The sequence below is a fragment of the Gopherus evgoodei genome, chromosome 8, assembly GCF_007399415.2.
Source record: "Gopherus evgoodei ecotype Sinaloan lineage chromosome 8, rGopEvg1_v1.p, whole genome shotgun sequence".
NCBI lineage: Eukaryota > Metazoa > Chordata > Testudines > Testudinidae > Gopherus > Gopherus evgoodei.
Window position 1 is genome coordinate 72,277,564 of NC_044329.1, and position 22,700 is coordinate 72,300,263.

Sequence of the window (22,700 nt, forward strand, 5' to 3'; positions counted from 1 at the left end):
GGATCAGGTGCCTCAATCTGAGAAACGCTGGTCTCCACTGTGAAATCTATATAGTATAGGGTCAAAGTACTCAAAATGCCAGATTTCACGGTCCCTGGTGTGTTTTTCATGGCCACTAATTTGGTAGGGCCCAACCTATAAGACACCATGGGCAGCATTTCCAGCTTGAAATATTTGGGTATTGTGTTTTTTTATTTAAAAAAAAAATCCATGGAATGCAGATATTTTTTACAATTGTGTTTAGTGGAAAGTCCAATTTTTCATTTAAAAACAAAGTTTTGACAGAAATGTCTTGATGAGACCTCCTCAGAACAGCTGGGAATCCAACAAAAGGGGAACAAATTCCCTTTATTGAGAGACCTAACATCAGTTGCATTTCCACAAAACCATGGAAGAATTGCATATATTCAGTACTTGCACTTGTTTTGAAGGTGTGTATCAAATGCATGTATGAACCTTGTCTTTCTATTGGTAGTTCATGAATTTAATAAGAAATTTGACAATAATTAATGAGAGGTATAATGTTGAATACACTTATTAATATACTGTCATTAATTTAAAAAAATGTAAACAATTCCTAAACATAAAGTGGATGTGGATGTAGTAGGTGTATATGCATACTGAACGTGTAAGTAGTATTATAATTACATATTTGAATCCATCTGAGAGAACTATGGATTATCCATGAAGAAGATCCCTTTAATAGAAGGGATGGAACAACCCAATTAATCATAGAAAGTTTATATTCATTGTGAAGGTCACCCCATGACAAGCATTAAAAAACAAGGAAATTTGCCATGGGGAGGAGGGTCGAAATCCCTCTCAGATCTGTCATACATTTTAATTATTTAGGAGTTTTTTCTTCAAGTTATTTTGTTCAAGGTTTTTATAAGGTTATAAAAAGATCTATTTCACGTTAGATCTTTTTATTCCAAAACATGCAGTCCCTTTGGAAGGATGTAACCAAAAAAAAAACATGAGGAAGAAAACAACTCCTTTCAAATCAGATAGATACTAGAGAAAGCTAACAACATCTCCTTAGGACTTTATATATAGTAGGTAAACAAAAATCCTCTCTCATACAACATTCAGTGGAGCAGCTTTGTGACTTGGTGGTTTTCATCACTGTGTTGCTTAGTAGTTCAGAGACTCGAAACACAGGACTTTTGATGTATTGTACTTCATCCTTTCTTTCCTCTCCTCCTCCTGTATTACTAGTTACTGCCTTCTTTTCTTTTCTTTTCTTTTCTTGTGGCTATTTTAATTTAATTTGTTTTTTCTTTTTATCTTTTTGTTTGTTTGTTTGAATTTTGGATGGGAAAGCAGGAAAAAAGAGACTTTTTTAGGGCTGAGTTGAATCCTCATATGTTGCCCTGAGTAAGGGGCAGCACATAGCTGCTGTGTTCCAGGAGCACACCAGGAATGAATAGTCACTCTTGATTCACTACTTATTTCCTAGCTTTATTTCCCCTTCACCCCAACCTCCACCCCGGAGTTAGTGAGAATATAAATTTCTTGTTGGCTGGTACATTGTGGATGAGAGAGGAGGATCCAAGGTTCTGCCGATTCTACTTCTCATTCAGCTTTGCAAAAAGCAATCCCTCAGGGGTTTCTCTTTCCTCTGACCACCCCCTACCCCCTAACCATAACCCATGATGCCGGCAGCTAATGCCCAGGAATAAATGGGTACCTTACTTCAGGGGCAAAGGAGACAATTGTCCCTCCAGAGTTTTCATAGGTCTATAAGCTTTGTTATGTGTGTCCCCATCTGCCTTCAGACTTTTCAGGGTATAATGTGATCACATACAATATTCTATATGTTGACACAATTTTTCTTTCCCTCCCTCCACCCAAAGCTTTCTGAAATGACATCCATGCCTTATTCTCATGCATGGAGCAAAGGACAAGAAACATGTTTCCTCTATTTTTAATTGGGCTGGATTCTGTCTCCCTTACCGTACCTTACTGTGCAAACAGTTCCATTTCCCTCCGTGGGACTTCTCATGCACTAAGGATGCTATCTTTCTTATTTAAGAAAAATATCTCCTATTACCATACCTCTCATCCTGACTTTAGGGTACTGCTTTGAAAATTCCTGTCTTTGGGGGGCAGGGAAATATCTTGGGGAGAAAAATGAACTGCATTCAAATTGAAAAGCTTCCCGTCATGGCTGTTCATACACAGAAGCCATTTAACTGTTAGATGCTTAATCCTTTGTAATATCAGAAAAAATTGTTAAGATGAAGTTAATGTTGCTGAAGTCTATTAATAAATACAACCATTAAAAATACCTAAAATCCTGAGGTAAATGCCTTTAAAAATTATGTCAACCTTTGTGTGTGTAACAACAACAACAAAATGGCAACTGTAATGCTGACCCTACTGTCTTCCTGTGCATGCATAAAAACACATTGGACTTAGGGTGACCAGACAGCAAGTGTGAAAAATCGAGATGGGGGTGGGGGGTGATAGGGGCCTATATAAGAAAAAGACTCCAAAAATGGGACTGTCCCTTGTCATAACTTTAGTCCCAGATTTGGACCTTAGCGTCCAAAATATGGGGGTTAGCATGAAAGCCTCCAAGCTTAGTTACCAGCTTGGACCTGGTACTTGCTGCCACCACCCAAAAATTTAGAGTGTTTTGGGGCACTCTGGTCCCACTAAAAAACCTTCCCTGGGGACCCCAAGACCCAAATCCCTTGAGTCTCACAACAAAGGGAAATAATCCTTTTCCCCTCCCCCCCTCCAGGTGCTCCTGGAGAGATACACAGACACAAGCTCTGTGAATCCAAACAGAGTGACTCCCCCTCTCCGTTCCCGGTCCTGGAACAAAAAGGACTTTCCTATTCCCCCAGAGGGAATGCAAAATCAGGCTAGCCAATTCAACACACACAGATCTCCCCTGATTTCTTCCTCCCACCAATTCCCTGGTGAGTACAGACTCAATTTCCCTGAAGCAAAGAAAAAATTCCAACAGGTCTTAAAAGAAAGCTTTATATAAAAAAAAGAAAGAAAAATACATACAAATAGTCTCTCTGTATTAAGATGACACAATACAGGGCAATTGCTTAAAAGAATATTGAATAAACAGCCTTATTCAAAAAGAATACAAATCAAAGCACTCCAGCACTTATATTCATGCAAATACCAAAGAAAAGAAACCATATAACTTACTATCTGATCTCTCTGTCCTTACACTTAGAAACAGAAGACTAGAAAGTAGAAACTACTTCTCCAAAGCTCCGAGAAAGCAGGCAGGCAGAAAACAAAGACCTCAGACACACAATTCCCTCCACCCAAAGTTGAAAAAATCCAGTTTCCTGATTGGTCCTCTGGTCAGGTGCTTTAGGTGAAAGAGACATTAACCCTTAGCTATCTGTTTATGACATCCCTATAAAACAGGACATCTGGTCACCCTAATTGGGCTAGACTGTGTTTTCTGCTGCTGCCCTTAGCATGAGACAGCACATTGCTGCACCATTCCAGGAGCAAGAAGTGCAGGAGATTGTGGCTCAGGGAGGGCCTCTGTCATCTCTTGCTCTTGGAGAGCAGTAATTTATTGCTAGAATTTGTCAGCGGCAAGGTACCATTGAGCCATGGAACCATTCACATACTTAATGTTAAGAATGTCCTTCAGGGCTTTGATGGATCTGGGCCATTGGTATAAGATAGAAAACCCATAAGTGAGGATGTTGATTTGAAGAACTGAAAGTAAGTGTGGTTAAGGATTGATTAAGACTGCCGGATATTAATCATAGATGCATTTCAATGTTTAAACATCTGATAAGATAATTTGAAGGAAGTATAGTCCTTAAAATTATTTGTAGACTATTCAGTAGGCCATACAGCCACTCAGTGTGGATAATGTTGTTTGCAGAAAACAGCTATTTGTTTATTTTGTCATCCTTTTGCTTTGTTCAAAACATCATAATGATTATCCATAGCTAAAAGTGCATGTTTGATTTTTACTGTCTTTAACATGTAATCAGTTGTTTGCCAAACTGCTATGCTTCTTATAAACAGTTCATCAATGTAATAATTTCTGCATTAGGTATGTTAGCTTATTTTAAACCTTTCTTCTGCACTTCATGCATATGCACACTATACAACAACTTGCCTATGTGGACAATACATGTTCTGGTTCTCATAAAAATTGCCAGAGTTCAATTATCAGCCAGATCCTCAACTTGTGTAGATTAGCATTGCTCCATCAACTTCAGTGGAAGTCGTACAGGTCTGGGTCTAGAACTCCATGCTCATCAAGGTATGCTAATATTTTTAATTATTGTTTCAACAAACCTTCAGGATATTCTAGCAAAGTTCAGTGCTCTGGAATTCTCAGGATCAGTCTGCCACCATTCTTAAAGATAGGGGCCTGCTTCTCCTTTTACAGTAAATTAGATCAGAATCTGGCCTTGGGCATAATAGGTGTTTTTAAAATATTCAGAGGTATATTGGAAGGGAAATATGATAAAACTTACACAGCCACTGATCATACCATATCTGTTCTGTATAGTAATAGACGACTGATTTTCACAAGTTTTGACTGTTTCATTAGCAAAGAGTGAAGCTAAATGTGGATTAAGTTGAACAAGTGGAACTTTATTAAACTTTATTCTACTACATGCCCCATGTCTAAGAATCTGTCTAATGTGAGATTGCCTTCCTGGATCAGCCACTCCTGCAGGTAGCAATTCCATTGCCGCAGACTATCTTGTCTCAAATTAGGGAGTCTGTCAAGTCCCCAAAATTGCATGTAGCAGCCACTGTGCATAAGGCTATTATGTAGGGATCTGTCCCCTCCGTTTCAGATTGGTCTCCAATGAAAAACCTGTTGTTCCACTGCTTCATTCTGCTTTGAGGAACAATAGGTTCCAAGGACTACTGTGAGGCTTGAAACAGTGGGAAGTTTCAGAGTGAGGCACATCTTTCTGCTCTGTGTGCTGCTCAAACTTTTACGTCCATCACTGGGGTAGGCTTGTGTCTGCAAATCCAGGGCTGTAGGAGGCTTCAGACAGAGTTCCATGGCTGCGGCACGTCAGAGAACTCACCACTCAGATTCTGATGCCATGTTTCAGTCACCAAGAATGAAGCTAAATGCAGGTTAAATTGAAGAAGTGGAACTTTATTAAACCTTTGCACTGCCCTGTGCATTTGGCTGAGTTGCTTCCAACCTAACTCCCAGACTTGTTTCCTGTTTTCCTGTTTTCCTGGTGTCCTGACTCTGATTAACTTTCCTCCAGGGGAACGTAGGCCCTCTGACTCCAGTTCCACTGATCAGGTTACACTGACCAGCCACAAACTTCAGCTGAAGTCAGTAGGACCCATAACTACTCAGCACCTTTGAATATCAAGCCCTTCAGAGTTTATTACCATCAGTCCAACACCTTTTCACGTGCACGGAATTCACGTTAAACAAAATTGACAATAATGGGTCAGGTAAAGATATGGAGTATAGGATTCCCCCCTGTAATGACCTGATGGGGAGACAAGTGGATTGTGTTCAGTGCCTTATGTTGCTGGTTACAGTAGCTCATTGTAAAACGACCTTCATTGCTTCTATTTCTGGTATGTTGAGAGTGTCAGTGTTGCTACTGTAATCGTTAATTTCTTCCTCCAGAGTGTACTTCATATGAAGGATATTCAAGTGAAAGGAGACAGACTGTGTTTTCCTAATGGTTTTGAAGAAGCATCATAAGGCTTTAAGACAGGATAAAATAGAGTGACACAAGGAGGTAAACAAGAGGTTTCTATGCTTCTGGGTTAACAGTATTTAAAGCTATTTTCTGCTCTCAGTGGTTTGCTTTACAGAAAACCACAGACCACAAATATGAATTAGTAATGGAAATCAAGTATTTGCTTTTTCAGATTAACACCTTCATGGTTTGGGGATGCTACATCAGTGACTCAAGTGAGGATTTTAGGAGAGGAGATGAATCGTGATCAGATTGCTGCCAGTTATAAAGCGGATCATGAAGGTTTGAGCTAAGTAAAAGAAAAATATTCAGATTTGAAGAGAATTAATGTGTGACATTCACTTTGGAGATTTTTTTCCTTTATATTTTTGGCAATAATTTCAGAATGCTTTACAGAATATATTTGGCACCTACAAAATAACATTTCCATAACAAATGCGACCCACTCATAGCATCCAATTTAATGCTTCCAGTCATAAGTGTATAACTTTCCATTATTTCTGTTCTAAAACTAGAAATAGTAACTGACCGGCAGTTGTTACTTGTGGCAACACCTTGTCCTACTGTGCAAAACCACCTGAGATATTGAGTGACCTGGTTAAGGAGTTTTTAGTCACTGAACTGGCCACAGTACAGGCACAAGGTTTTGAATCTATGCAAGAGTTGTAGGAAGAGGCAGGGCTGGCTCCAAGTACTTTGGTAGGTGCTAGGTGAATGTGCTCTCACCCATCATTCCATCCCATTTCCACCTTCCGTTCTGGGATCTCTCTCTCTTTCCTTCCCCTCTCCCTTCCTCTATGCCTCTTACTTTCCTGCTCCCTCTCTCATCGTGGTAATAGGTTTCTCCTGCTGGGCAAGGCACCCTATCTCAATCATAAATCTCTCTATTGCTCTCCCCCCCTAAAATCCTCCAGTTCTATTTTCACAAACAAACTGATGGTGCCCGAGCTGTCCCCCAAATTCAGGTGGTGCAAATCAAAATAGTGTAATGCATCTACTTTGCACTCATGTAAATATTGACACAAGGTGCAAGGCAATAGAGAATCATCCCAACACAGTTCATATTATGGAATGAGCAAGTTATAAACCTTTCTTTTTTTTCTTTCATGCCCCAATTAATGCAAAAAAAAGTTTATTTTTATTCTGTAAAAAAGTTACCACTTCTGATGGCTTGCAAGTAATTCACTTCCACTGGGACTGGCTCTCCAAGATGAGGCAGGAAATAATGAAGTTCTAATAGCTAAGTCTTTGCATAAAGACTACATAGTGCACTAAACAAATGCAGAAGAGATTATTGTTTCTGAAAATATATTTGGAAGTGAGTAGAATTGAGCTAGATTCTTTATTTAAATTAACTCACAAAATGTACCAGCCTTCCACCATTTTGTCTTTTTCTTCTTCTGACTCTTTACCTAAGCTCCCTCTAGAGTTCTTTTGTATATACTGCATTTACTGATCCAATGCTTTTCAATTTATGTTAGAACTAGATATGGTCTGGAATTTTCCAACAAAACAGTTTTCTCTCTCTATTTCTAAGTGTTTTGCAAAAAGAATTGAAAGGTCTTGGTTTTGTCCCAGTGTAGAATGAGGAATTTTTCAAAGTTGCAAAATTATCACGGAACAGGAAAACCAATTTCCACCCAGCTCTAGTTAGAATAGTCTTTTTCTTGCCCTTTTGCCTGTGTTCATGACACAGGCAAGGGTTTGGGGAAAGTATTTTGGGGATACAGGTATGGCTGTGTCTGTCAGATAATATTATAAAGCTATCTAGTGATATATGTTTGTGAGTAATCCTTCCTCATAAAGTGTGGACTAGGAAGTTTCAAAATGGAGAGAATTTTTCTTCAAAACCTACACTGAGATTCAGAGAGGATAATTCATGTACGTAAGTGAGACGTCGGATATTGCAAATACTTGTGTGAAGACTCAGTTTTTCCATGTGATTGTGTGACTGTTAGGCAGGGTATTTTGTTGAATCTGTTAGAGGAATGAGACCACCAGGGACAGACTGAGTAGTTGTATAATGGCAAAACACTGTTATTTACCTGTATACACTCAGCTGCCATTTTCAAAGGAACCCAAGAAGGTTAGTTGCCCAACTCCCACAGAAATTCAAACTCCCTTAGTCTATCTTGAAATTCCCACTTTGATGTATTAAAAGCATTAATAAGTGAGATTGTCATCTTATGTAAATCGGCATAGTAACATTGACTTTAATGGAGCTAATTGATTTACTCCAGCTAAGGATCTGGCACAATATTCGTTTGTGTTATCATTTTTTAAAAACATTAATTGTACAGGACCATTCTCTGTATCATTACCCTTCATGTTGAACTGTTTGTGAATAAAGTGCAGCCTGTTACCTTTTTCCACCAAACTGATTGACTGTGAGGTATATGTTGCAATGTACTTTAGGAACAACAAACCCTTAAGGTGCTGTACTGTCTGCCTGGGAAAATATCAGCTTGCAGCTGACTTTATTTTTGTAAATCAAGAATAAAAGCTGGAGATTTTTGGGTCACTTAGAAAAACAAACATTTCTGCACACCAGCAAACATCAATTCTTTCTTAAAAAAGAACCATTTGTGTTTTAACAAACAGTGTCCTGGGATTCAGTCTTTCTCTCAAGGTTTCCTATTCTTTCCTTTTCTAATGCAGACAATGAGGAGCCCAGATGTTTTATAACCACTTACATACAGGACAAAGGTAATCAATTGGGCTTTAACAAAATTAGTGAGGGCCTAACATTCTGCATGGAATATTTTGTCTTTGTACTTAAATACCTTTTTGTGTGTGTGAACACTTAATGTAATCCTCGCAGCGCGGTGGTGATGGGTATCATTGCTGTCCCAAATTCCATACATTCTGTTGTTCTTTGGCAGTGCATTGCTTTTGCTTAGAAATGGAAGTGTTTGCTGTGTTTATATAGCCAGGTTAGAAATTAGGGTATGGATTTTCTTGATAAGGTTCACCTTCTGCATCAGCTGTGCTTGGACATTGATTTTCTGAACCTTTCTATAATTACATTAATTATGGTTATTTTTTGTATCACGGTTGCGCCTAGACTCCTCCAGCTGAGATCAAAGCCATGTTGTGGTAGGTGCTGTATGTGCACATATTAAGAGACTATCCCATTTCCAACCCAAATAGACAAGCCAGCCAAAGAGTGGGATAAAGTAAATATTATTTTTTATATTGTATAGATGGTGAACTGAGAAAAAGAGACAGTAAAGGTCAGATTCTGCTGCCCCTACTCATGCTGAGTAGTAGGGCCTTATTCTCAATGAGCTCTGTTAGAGTTACTTACAGAGTGACATGCTACTTAATGTAAATAAGAGTGGCACAATTGGACCCTAAGTGACTTGTCAAAGGTTATGCAGGAGGTCAGTGGCAGAGCTAGGAATTTAACCCAAATCCACTAAATCTCTCTCCAGTGCCTTAACCACGACTTCATCCTTTTTTTTGTGCATAAGCCTGGGGACTTGATTTGCTCTTGCAAGTTTGAAAGGGGTACAGTTTGCACCCCTAACCCTGATCAAGAGAAGCTGACTCCCATGTAGGGGGCTCTGCCATAGGAAGACAATTTCAAACTGTGGATGCTGGGAAGCCCCACTAGTGAAGGCTTAAGGGGGATTTGATGAATCTGTGCCTCCCCCTGTTCCTCCACACTACTTACACTCTCCTCCAGAGCCAGCAGAACCCATTTTGGGGGTAGCCAGATGCAAACCTTGGCAGAGATGGGCTTGTGGGTGCCTTGCATTGCCACAACTCCTTTCCTGGCAGACTTTCCACCGCTAGAGAGCCTCATACCATGCTATGTCCCTGCAAACAACAACATAGCACAGGGTAGAGCCTGGCCATATGTTGTCATTGTTGTTTTTCTCAGAGCCAGATTTGGACTGTCTTGTTAATGGTAGGCTAAATTTCCTTGAGTCAAATCTCTAGCTGACTATTCTGGTAGTTCACACCATCAAATCAGCATACATAACTCCACCCACTTTGACACAATTATGTTTCTCCATTCAGTAGAGACCCAAGACTCAGCTATGTGGTACAGAGGCTGAATTATTTATCTATATTACATATATCTTCCTTTTAATGCTCTTTTCCCATATTAGAGCTGATATTAGGTTAAGGGCGTAAGACAATATTCATTAACTATTCTGATATTAATAGCCTTCAAAGTAAATTGAGTCAGTTCTAATGCGACTAGTAAACTGTGCTATTTAAGAAATATTAATACAAATGTACAGTTTACCGTGACCACTTATCTTTATGAACCTTTCTGCTGCAAACACTGAATGAGTCTTCTAATGATATTTGAAAGGGAGTGTGTCAGAATGTAAAAACCTCTAATGCAAAGTCTTAAACAACAATGTGTTACTGTAGTGGTTAGGTATTTAATTAGATGGCATAACCACATTCAAATGTTATGTATTGTCTAGCAGACAAAGAATGTTTCTATTGGACCTATCCCATTGGAACTGTTTTTATTTGTAAGTTTCAAAGGGGAAATATTTTTACCTGGGCCAAATCCTGAATTCTGTACTCACTCAAAGCTTTTACTGAAGTCAGAATGGGAGTTTTGCCTGAGTATAACTTGAGTAAGATCCCCAAGATTAGACTGGCACAGAATAAGGGCTTACCCCTGCCAGGTGCTGAGCACTGTGCTCTAGAGCTAGCAAAGCACTGAAGCACGTAGTTAACTTTAAGCAGGTGAGTTGCCCATTGACTTCAAAGTTAAGAATGAGCTGAGGTGCTTTTCTGGATCAAGATCTAGCTAAAAGGGATTTAAGACTCAAGTCTGCTGTGATGTTTACAAAACTCTTTACAATGGCTAGGCATAGGTATATTGAGATTGCTGCCACACCCCACCGCTTTTGAGGCACTCAAAGCCCAACTGCTTGTGCTTTGCTCTTTTGCATGCTGGAAGTTGAGAGTAGGAGTCCCAGGAGAGGATTGGACGAGTAGAGAAACTAGAGCTGGTTGGAAAAGTATAACAAAAAAATAGGAAAAAAGCACATATCTTTCCCTCATTTTCTGACCATCTCTAATGGAGGCTGAACTAACCAAAGAATCTTAAAAGCTAGAGAGATAGAAGACACATATTAGGTTATCCAGTCTATCCCTCTGCCCAAGCAGGATTGTCCTTGTGATGGGGCACCTGCCCCACACTGGATTATAAGGAATTAATAGAGTCCTAGAGAGGCTGCACAAGAGGCAGCCAATCAGAGAAGGGCTGAGAGGAGCAGTCAATCAGGGTAGGGCAGGGCAGGCCCATATAAGCAAGTTCAGTAGCTGCCTGGAGCTCAAGGAGGTAAGATCAGGCTCATAGCAGAAGGAAGGATTGCCAGCACCCTGGGCAGAGCAATGCTGCCAGCAGGAACCGGGGAACCTAGAGAGAGGTCCTGGCTAGCTGCTAAGACTGGCAGGCTGAAGCCCTGACACAAGGGTGAAGAAGATGCTGAGGGCTGTGGGGAAAGGGACCATGGAAAGATACTGGAGGGGATGCAGCATGTGGCTGCCCATGTACAAAGTCCCTGGGCCGGGACCCGAAGTAGTGGGCAGGCCCAGGTCCCCCCCCGCCATTGAGGAAATGGCCAGACACTTGCCTGCAGTTGCCACTGAGGGAAGTGATTGGACAGTCGACTGCAGTTCCCCCAGAAGGGGAGAGAATAGAGTGTGCCACAGCCAGAGGGCTGTGTTATGAAGAGGACGTCATGGCCCTGGGAGTGATGTGGGTCCTGGAGCTGAAGTGGTGGTGGTCAGATACGACCAGAAAAGGATGCACTGGCTAGAAGAGCTAATCCCCGTGACACCCAGCAAAAGGTGCCAAAGCGGTGAGATGTGCCCTGTCATAGTTCTCTATAGTGCATTTTCTAGTTTTCTCTCTCTCCTATTTTTAAACTTTTTTTCCACACCCATTACAGGTGATCACTTCAAGATATAGCAAGCTAATTGATAGGGCAGTATACAAAATCTTCTACAGCAGCTGCCTCTGATGTACCTCTTTCAGTCTGTTGTGCTGTCAATCCATCACTTTCCAAGAGCCCTAAATTCACTAACAGTGATTTTGTAGTGGATTTTATCATTAAAAAATGCGCTATTTTATTATTGTGAACATTGTCGTAGCCATAAATATACATCCTGTGTGTTCTTCACCATAAATAGTTGCTTTAGAAAAAAGATAAGAAAGCTGAAGTGAGGAAAAGGCTACAGAGTTTCATGGCTGACACACAAATGTTTTGTTTCTAAAAATACAGACTTTATTTCTAGTTTGTTAGATTTATGCTAGAAAGAAATGTTGCAACCATGAATGCCAAATGTGATTGGTTCCCAGCTCTTTTCACCCAGAAATATGATGACATGCTTTATTTTCTTTAATCATACTACAGTTATTGGCTACTTGCACTATTTCTATTATGGGTAGAGTTACCCTCTTGGCCTTTCCTGGCTAACAATCTGTCTTCTTGCCTGTCAAGTGTGTTTTCTTGTGTCTAAATTATCTAGAATTTATCAGTAGTACTCTCTCTGCAAATTTGTAAAGTGAAATATGACATGGGAATACCATTAGCTACGTGAGACATTTAGCCAAACACTTTTAACCAATATAGGCTTGTCATAAAGCACTGAGATAGGTGCTCGGTTGCATTAGAACATAAATTGAATAGATCAGTGCATTAAACTATTTTTAACAGTGCACAGATAACGTATTTTTACGGTGTTATGGCAATGCTTGCTCTGAATGCCATGTTCCCCCTCCCCCTTTTTGTAATTTAATCTGCGGTATCAGATCCGGTCTATGCATAGCTGCGATTTTATTACAATGCCTGTATTTTTACTGTTTCTTGGGCATTCTGAATCAAAATGATTTAAATGAGTTAATATGTAAAATAGATCTATGACACAGAGAAGTTTTATTATAAGCACAAATCCAGGAGAATGTTTAAACTTTTGGAATGCCTTTTCCTAACAGGACCATTTGGAGTTTCACCTTTCAATGTACTTTTTGTCTTGTTTTATGTTCCAACTGCAGTCATAAGTGTAACAGGCTAATTAATAATTTATAAAGTGCTTAGAGGAACTTTAAAGGGTTTTGTTTCCGTATAAGAATTTTTAAATAATATTAAGAATCATGGTACTTATTTGTGAGACACTGCAGAAGCTACGATATCAAATTGTTTTTACATCTCCTCAGAGGTAGAGTGAAAGCATATATTGCACCAGAAGGGCTTTTTAATGAAATGTGTCCCTAAGGGGAATATGTAGATGAGCAAGATGGCTTCACTTTTTCATGGTATGCAGTGATTTGAACACAACATTAAAAACAAGACAGGGCCACTTGAATCAAATTGGAAGATAGTTCAACATAATCATTTTTAGTTAAACGACATCTATATGACCAGGATTTTTATTTTGTCATTGGTGCATGAGCCTATGTGCAAAGAGCAGAGAATAAAAGATGATCTAATATCCAGGGTGCACAGCTTACTTGAAATGGTGTAGGGCTTCCTACTTATTCATGATTTGTAGTAGTCCTCAGAGAACATTAGTAACAACCTTTCAGAACTACTGATTACAAAGCGAGATGCTCTGCATATTAACAGCCGGTCTTTACCCAAGAGACTCTACAACCAGACTGACAGTAGCAAAAAAGAAGCAAGCCAAGGGAAAAAAACAAAGCAACTGGATTTGAATAGAATGATAAAGATGCACTTGAACTAAACCAAGTTAAGCAGGTGACATTGCAAAGGAAGAGTAGAACAAGATGGGAGTCAATTATAACACTTTTCAGATTCCTTTAAATAGCTCAGTAGATGGGTAGAATGGGAGGTTAGTAATTATGCTATCCTACATAGCTGCATGGTTGTGTGTTAATCTGCACTGTAAAACAGATTTGAATTTGCTCTCCAATTTTTAAGAGTGGAACATACACAAGTGGCCTCAATCCTCCACTCACAATGGATAAACCTGCATAAAGGATTTTAATTGGGGAGCGGAGGGGGGCATATAATCTTTGTTCCTACTTAGGAATTAATTCAGAAACTATACAGTTCTCATTTTTCAAGTTTTTCTAATGACAGACTTATCAGTGAAGTGCATTTTAGAAGAATCATAAATTATCATTGTACTTAAAGGCACAGCATCACATTATATTGTCTGAACTGATTTGGTTTGAAATGAAATCTAGACTTCCCTAATAAAAATGTATTTTATCATTATTTCTCACAACAAAAAATAATTAAGAGCCCTTACTTTTAAAACAATGTTTGAAAAAGCATGACATTAAATTACAGCACTGGAACTATTTAAATTGGGCATTTAGTAAGCCATACATTTGTTTTTATAAATCTTGTCTGTTGCAACAAGATGCTGAATATTAATCAGTATACACAGATTTACGCACAAAGAAATCTAAAATGTATTTTAGAGATGCATTAAACATAGTAACTGCAATGATGCATTTAAGTTGCCTGAGGAACAACATAATTTATTTTAATTAGAGGACCTGCCCTTGCTTTGCAGTATTAGCTTTAGTTAGTCTGAACGATCATTTATGGCTCATTGTTCCCCAAGAAGAACGCCCAGTGTCATTAATAGGAATTCTGTGCACAATGTGCATGCAATATTATGACCTAAGCACTTAAAGCTCAGTTGAATTTGGTGGGATCTGCAGGTGCTCATAACTTAAATTTCGGAGCCAATCATTATGTCCAGGTTGTCCCACCCATGAAGGAAACAAGCAGGCGAGGGCAACCTACCCTTTATGGAGAATCAAGCAAATAAAAGCTGGTACAAACAGCACTAATTTGGGCATGCATATTTAAGTAGGTATTATACATCTCTAGTGAGGTTTCAGGAATGCCATGGAAAGCAAGCCCTCACTGTCCCTACCCCTGAAACCCAATACATTGCTCACAAGGCCTCTGGGAGAAAAATATTACTGTGGAAGTGGTATTTCCTCACCCCATCTGGCAGATGAGTGTTGCCTCCAATCAAGGAAACTGGAGACAATTGAGGACGGGTTTTTCCTATAAAGTCCTCTACAGGATATTGGAAAATCTACATGCACCTTTCTAGCAGCAGGAAAATGTCAGGAAGGAACAACCACTGAATACAATATTTCTCATTTCTTGCTGTAGTTTGTATTTTCTATATATCCCTGTCCTTAGCACAAAAACACACTTGAATTACATAGCCGGGATAAACAGTGATGCTAGTTAATGGTAATAGGAGTTGTCATAAACAGATAGCTAAGGGTTAATGTCTCTTACACCTGGAAAAAAGTACCTGAAACACCTGACCAGAGGACCAATCAGGAAACCAGATTTTTTCAGATCTGGGTGGAGGGAAGTTTGTGTGTGAGTCCTTTGTTCTGGGTCTTCTGCCTGACTCTCTCTCGGCTATGAGGGGATTTCTATTTCCTGCTTTCTAATCTTCTGTTTCCAAGTTGTGAGTACAGAGATCATAAAAACAATAGGGGTTATTGTTTTTTTCCTTTTGTATTTACATGTCTATAGTAGCTGGAGTGCTTTGAATTGTATTCTTTTTGAATAAGGCTGTTTATTCAATATTCTTTTAAGCAATTGACCCTGTATTTGTCACCTTAATACAGAGAGACCATTTTTATATACTTTTTTTTTTATATAAAGCTTTCTTTTTAAGACCTGTTGGAGTTTTCTTTAGTGGGGGACTCCAGGGAATTGAGTCTGTGCTCACCAGGGAATTGGTGGGAGGAAGAAGTCAGGGGGAAATCTGTGTGTGTTAGATTTACTAGCCTGACTTTGCATTCCCTCTGGGTGAAGAGGGAAGTGCTTGTGTTTCCAGGATTGGAAATAGAGAGGGTGGACTCCCTCTGTTTAGATTCACGGAGTTTGCTTCTGTGTATCTCTCCAGGAACACCTGGAGGGGGGAAGGGAAAAGGGTTATTTCCCTTTGTTGTGAGACTCAAGGGATTTGGGTCTTGGGGTCCCCAGGGAAGGTTTTTGGGGGGACCAGAGTGCCCCAAAACACTCTAATTTTTTGGGTGGTGGCAGCTTTACCAGGACCAAGCTGGTAACTAAGCTTGGAGGTTTTCATGCTAACCCCCATATTTTGGACGCTAAGGTCCAAATCTGGGACTAGGTTTATGATAGGAGTCTTTTCATGTTTGCTGCTGGAGACCATTAGACTTTCACAGTTGCTGCGGAAAGCATTTTCTTGGGTATTGTGCTTATTGCCACCTCACTGTCTCTCAGTGCTGACTTAAATAATTACTAACTAGGAAAAAGCAGACAGAGCAGTTGGTTAAATATTTGAATGATCAGTTTCAGAGTGCATTAATTATTCTGAAAGCATTTAACACAGCTTAATAAGACAATGTATTTGACCATAAGTGTCATTTTCATTTGTTTCTGTTATTCAAGAACCATTGTGAGCTAGCTGCTTAATAGTCTGTATCATGCAGGTATATTATTAACCCTCGTTGGCACATTTCACTCAATTGTCATTAATGCCATGGAATGACTTTCCCATCATTCTCCTTTGGAATCCCAGATAGTGAACAAGATCAGTGACAGTCTTGTCAGCTAATTACATTAGGCTGCTGTATGCCACTCATGAATCAATGTATTTTCATCTCTGACAGGTGCCTGCTCTGTGTATATCAGTGCCTCATTTACCAGATTGGTTTGTTCCATTTAATGAGTAAAGGTGACTACTATTAAATTATCACAATGATTTTAGCTGTGTGTTTCCTGCAAGACATCATGGGTTTTTTTTTATTGCAGGAGTCTTGTAAATAAAAAAAATGGAGAAACAATTGGGTGCTGGCCACTTTGTGGTGCTCTGACAGTGTAAGTCAGCCAGGCAACTGGCAGATCCAGTCACCTGAAGAATTCCCTGTGCCACCCTCCTCCCATTCCTATGGATGTTATCAGAATGTTGCACGTAGGGCCATTGCAACTAAGCAGTTTAAAGCAACTTGTGCCATCTTTGCCCCAATCCATGGCACTGAGCACTGCTCACATACAATTTCTGAACAGGAGTTAAAAATGAAATGAATGATCATACCAATTATATAATTACAACCTACTTGCCCAGCTCCATAAATGACAGTGGAACAGGTAATGTGTTGTCAAAACAAGAAGGTTGAAATATATCAAGGTAAGCAATAGAGTGAAAAGAGCAATATTGATTAGGTAAAAAAGAAAAGTGGAGAGACTGGGACATTCAAATGAGTTTTGGAAGGAAAATATTGTTGCTAATCCCCGTGCAGAAATTGTGAGATTAGAAATAAGAAGTAAGGAAAGATTGGCCTGTAAAAAGCATGTGATATAACAGAAAGGCACAAGACGGTGTGTGAGAAGACAGAAAAGTGCCAAATGTTTTGGCACAAAGTGGTCTCGTGAAGTGCAAATGAACAATATCCACAGTGATTAGGAATCTGTGTGTATGGAGAAGGGAAAGAAAAGCCCTCAAAGTGAAATGCTTGAGTCCTGCTACTAAGCAGGTCATGGACTTTGACCTTGTTTAGATCAGGCTCACTTTGCTAAAACTTAACACTGCTGGAAGTGCTCCAGCGGTAGTGATGGTGGGAATGTAAATGTAGGCAAGATACTGGCAGCCACTGGGTTTTTATCCACCGTGTCTTCTAGATCTCTTTGATTCCATAGTCACTACAATACCTTTGCCCTGTGTTTGCTAGCATTGCCATTGTCAACACCACCACTACAGCTGCCTTGGCAGAAAATGTTAGGAAGAAAGGCCAGCAATTACAAAGACACCTTAATGGTGTGGGACTTCTCTCCTTTAATAAGACTGGTGGGTTGCTGCCTGGACGTGGTTATGAGAATATCCACAGTTTACATAAAATATTATTTAAAAAATTTGGAGGGCCGTAAACCTGCATACTTCAGGACATAACCAGGCTCTAGTTGTTGGGGACAAGGTAGGAAGAAATTCTTCCTATGAACAGATTATTTCAAAATTGTCTATTACAGTGTTTCTTATGCCTTCCTCTGAAGCAGCTGATACTGGCTACTACCACAGATAAGTTAATGGTCTGATCTGGGATGGCAGTTTTTCTGTTCCTTTGTCCATGTGCATAGTAGATGGTGCACTGAAGAGATGGTAACTCATACAAATTATAGCATCTCCAAGGAAGCTTGAACAGGAGTTTATATTTCAGCAGTATGATGACTCAAAGGAAATGGATTTAAAGACATTTTCTTGGGGAGAGAAAATAAAGGGCCAGATTGTGGAGGCCTTCAGTTGAGTGGCCATTGCTCCTTGGGTGCTAACCTCTTTCAGAATGGAAAGAAAGGTGGCATTACCATTCCTCCCCTCTGCGCCAAGCACTAGTGCTGTCTGGGTTCAGAGGAGTGCTTGCTGTATCTTCCTGAGGTGTGGGACAATGGCTGCGTTCCCAAATAGCTCCATGAGGCAGGGTGATTCCCTGAATCAGAATGCCTGGTGAAGTTCTGTGTAGAGTTGTTGGGCTCCACGCTTCCCCTTAGTTAGGGCTATGTCTTGTTGACACAGTATGGCCCCACATTTTTAGTGGCCTTACAATCACCTGTTCTGGCATATACAGGAAGAGTTTAAAGTGAATTGAAGGAAGGTCATAGCTAAAAACATCTAGATCAACAAGAAGGATTGAGGCAGCATATTGACTATATGATTATGATGTTGTGCTCACTTGGAAGGAGCTTTGCAAGAAATACACTAACAGTATTCCAGGGAAAATTCAATGTGTAACATTGCATATACACCTGTTGCTTATGCACTTACTATGTTGGAAAGAGGAGAAAAGTTTAAATAAACCAGTGACATCAAGAAAGTAAGCACTTTTGATACTTTTATATTCCAAACTATTTTTTCATATGTAAAAAATGTTAAATTAGAATAAATATAAAACAGATGAGGCATCTTATTTTAACAGAAAAAAATAGTTTAATGAGATTAAAGGACAAGAGATTTCACTGCAAAGAAACAACATCTGGCTAAGCATGGGGAAATATAAGTGGTATCAAACCACAAGTCAGGCATATGATTTTGCTATAGCATACTGGTAGTACTTCAGCTATCGTGGAGGTGCTGATCATGATTCCATAGTTAAGACTGAGTAAAAGTCTTCAGTTTAACAGGAGCATTTTACTTTTATTTTGTAAACATCCAATTGAAATGGCAAAATCTAAAACACAGCATATAAACTGTGAGTGGAATTTGAATTTTTCATGATGGTTTGATGAAAAATGAATTGATAAAGAAAGTAGAATAAGAGCTAAAAAATCACTTCTTCTGGAAATTTTTCACTAGATTGTTTCATGGTACACCCCTTTTGTAAGAAATCTAAGGTGTTCTGGGAGTTGCCTTTGGCCACACTGTTCTTCAGAAGCTAATTGCTCAAATAACAATTACAAATTGGTAGTGTTTGTCTATGGAATATTTTATAATATTTGAGCCATATCTGAAAACTTGCAGCTGAACCTGCAGAATAGACGACAAATCAGAGTCAGAGATTCAGGCTCTCACCAAATACCCTTGTAACCTGGCTTAAGATTTTCCATTAGCATGCAAGTCAGATTTAGTTGGGTAGATATTGCCTTTGGGAGTATGCTAGGGATGGCAGTGATGGAGTATATTAATGGCAGAATTATAGGCAATATGAAGATGGAAAGGAAAGTACGAGTCTTTCCCCTTAACTTCTTATTTCCACACATTTAAGGTTTGGGGTTGATGAGATGTGGCCTTGGCTGCTGCTAAACATTAGTTTTTGTTTGCTAATTAGTATCTTAAGTGGAGTGCAGAAGAACAGCACAAAACCCATAAGCTATTTGAGTCCAATTCACATACTAGCACATCAGATTTTTCTTTTTAATCCTAGTCACGCTAGAATCATCTGTAAGTAGGTGGATGCTTTAAACTAGTGATTAACTACTTTTTTATAATTGGTAATATTCTATCCTTGTCAAAAGTGAATTCGGTAAAATCAGTGTTTTGTCAGGAAGAAGGAGATTCATTCCTTTTTTACCCAATACTAATTGGCTTTCACTTGTAAATAAGAAAAACAGTAACTTGAAAAATCCTTTCCATACACATCCAATTTGTGGTCTAGATTTTTTAAAAAATTTTAAATGCCAGGAACACCTACAATTCATAGTTTTCAGTGTTTTTCTGAAGATTCCACATTCTCAAATTTCTAATTCTAGAACTGGGTTCTAGACTTTTCCTGGGGGGGAAAATGTTCTCTTGCTTGAGAGAACCAGAAAAAAGCACCTTTAGGCTATATAGGCTATTTATTTCAGATATTAGATTTTCCTAGGCAGTAATAATATGTTGACATTTTAACTGAAAGAATTCAATGGAGTCGTCTGTTTCTGACACACCCTTGAGACTTCTGAGGAAATGCACAATACAGCAGAAGATATTTGAGCACTTGCATGGTGCCTGTGCTAAATGTACTAGAAATACCTTGAAAATGGGAGCTTCTCTGCCTTCTAAATGGATGCAGCATGAAATCCCTCCCTGGGAAGGGGAGGGGCATGGTCCTGCCTCTTCTCCATTCTTCTTGAGCCATCTTCCACCACCAATGAAAATGAGGATCATAATCCCAGTCTCTTTGTTTCTGGCTCCTGTTTAGAGGAGAAGGGGTCCTTGAATCCTCACCTCTCCTTCAGTCTTGTGCAGCCACGTAGGGCCAGCCACAATTTAATCCTGTTAATGGTTTGTGTTCAGTTAACTTAATTTCACATCATATGGCTTAGTATATGTATGCAGATTATTCAAGCACCCTTTTTATTCTTTTTATACTATCAGTACTCTTATAGTATCAATTCCAATACTAATCCAAATAATCAAGGTGGAGCTGTAGAATTCTCAGAAGGAGTTATTTGGTTAAATCAACCTCTAAGACATAGTCTAATGGTGTGAACCTTGGTTATCTGTCTATTTATCTTAGGTACTTATATTTTATTTACTATTTATCTTAGGCACTGTAGTATCTGAGAAGCTCACAATCTTTAGTGTATTTATCCTCACAGCACTCCTCTGAGTAAGAGCAGTGCTAAGTTGGGGAACTGGGGCAAAGAGCAGCTCAGTGACTTTGCCTACATTACACAAGAAGTTTGTGATGGGACAGGAACTTGAACCCAGGTCCTAGGCTAACGCTCTAATGACTGGGACCATCCTTCCTTTCTTTCAGAAGAAAATTCTAGTCTCGAGCCCAGACACATTTATAAAGTATTAATTAAATCCCAGATTATTTTTTCTTGAAAAAAGGAAGAAATATCTGGTTGAAGTAGCATGAAATAGCCACAAGATAGAAAGCTCCATTTTAATAACAGCAAACTTCTGCTATTCAGAGCCTTCATTTACACTGCATCATTAGAGGTTGCCTAGACAAGGTATTAGAATCTACATACATGATCTTTGCAGGGCAACATCACTTGGCTGATGTATTGTAAAGTTAATATACAAAATATACTGCCAATTATGAATCCCATGTGGGGAAACTTTGTCTTTGTTTATTTTTAATTACCAGCATTGGAACTATTTTCAGCCTACAATATTTAAATAATTTAGAGACTGTAAAAAAGGATTAATGGGGTATGAATTACTATCAGGTCATAATAAAGTATTAGAGGAAATTAGCCACTTTCCCCCCACAAATCATTTCTAAACAATCTGTTTTTATATGTATTATGAAATTGCTGCACTGGGGTAGACACTTTGCACAACTCAACTGTATATCGAATATTTTCTTAATTTTAAACTCACTACCCTATCATTAAGAGATTGGCAAAATTGATTTATGAGAACTCCTGCTAGGGTTTTACAAAAATAGCATTTTTTTAAATGTACATGGAAATAAATTTGCATTTTCACAGACGTAGCACAAAAATTTATTTTTAATTAAATGACATTTTAATGGCCATGTCTTTTGATGCAAAAATTATTCTTTATTAATTATATTTCAAGGTGGACTGCACAGGAGTGAAAGGCTCTGGGCTAGTGTTACAGCCTTCCATATATGGCACTGGGGAAGCGTTAGGCTGAGTTTAGCACTGTGGCCATTAGGAAAGCCTGATTTAGATGTGGAGTTGGGGCCAGGAAGAGAAAGAAATAATAGATTTCATATTGAAACATCTGAAATGTGAAGATTGTGGAAAGAGCGGAATTGTTTGGGATGATACAAACGGGTAAATCTAGAAGTAATGGGATGAAATTCACAGAGCATATGATCAAATATTTTGTTATTGTTGGCGTCAGGAGCTTGCAGACCACCTTCAGCAGCGTGGTTACAAAAATAGTTGTCTTGAGCATAGGACAAGGTTGCACATATTTTTGGATGCTTCTCAACCTGGAATCGTGAACTAATCTTGCAAGTTGCAGTAAAAAATGAATAGTCTGTGGTGGGGGGGGGAAGAAATAGTTTGATTTCCCCTCTCTCCTGGGAGGAAAAATCTTTTGCATGGTTTTAAATATAAGAAAAGAGTCATTGTTCAATGTTAAAGACTACAATAATGTGTTAGTTGCCCTTTTTGAGACCTGGTCCATTGTGTCAGGCTGTCTCCCCTGAGATGTAGACATGGTTTTGCTTTTCTTCCTTTTCTGTGTAACGTGATTTATTTTTAGAACTCAAGTGTAAATGATTGACAGTGGTCCTTTTTCTACAACTTAGGCTGCCTAAATTGTACAACGTAAGACAGGAAAAATACCGATTGAGGTAAATAAAACTATAACAAATAGTGAAAATGTTGCAATAGCTCTACCAGTATAAATATACTAGTTAAATTTAAACAAAGAAAGTAGAAAAACACAAGCTATGAAACCATTCGCTATAATACATTTCATGCTGTATTATGAAGTAACTTCATTTATTACATATATACTCCTGGAGTAGCCAACATCTGAAATTCATTTCACAGCTATAAATCTATCTAATTTTTATCGTTACTGTAATTAATTTCTAGTGTATTTTGATTTCTATGTTACTGCAACTTGCAGTTAACATTAAAGCAC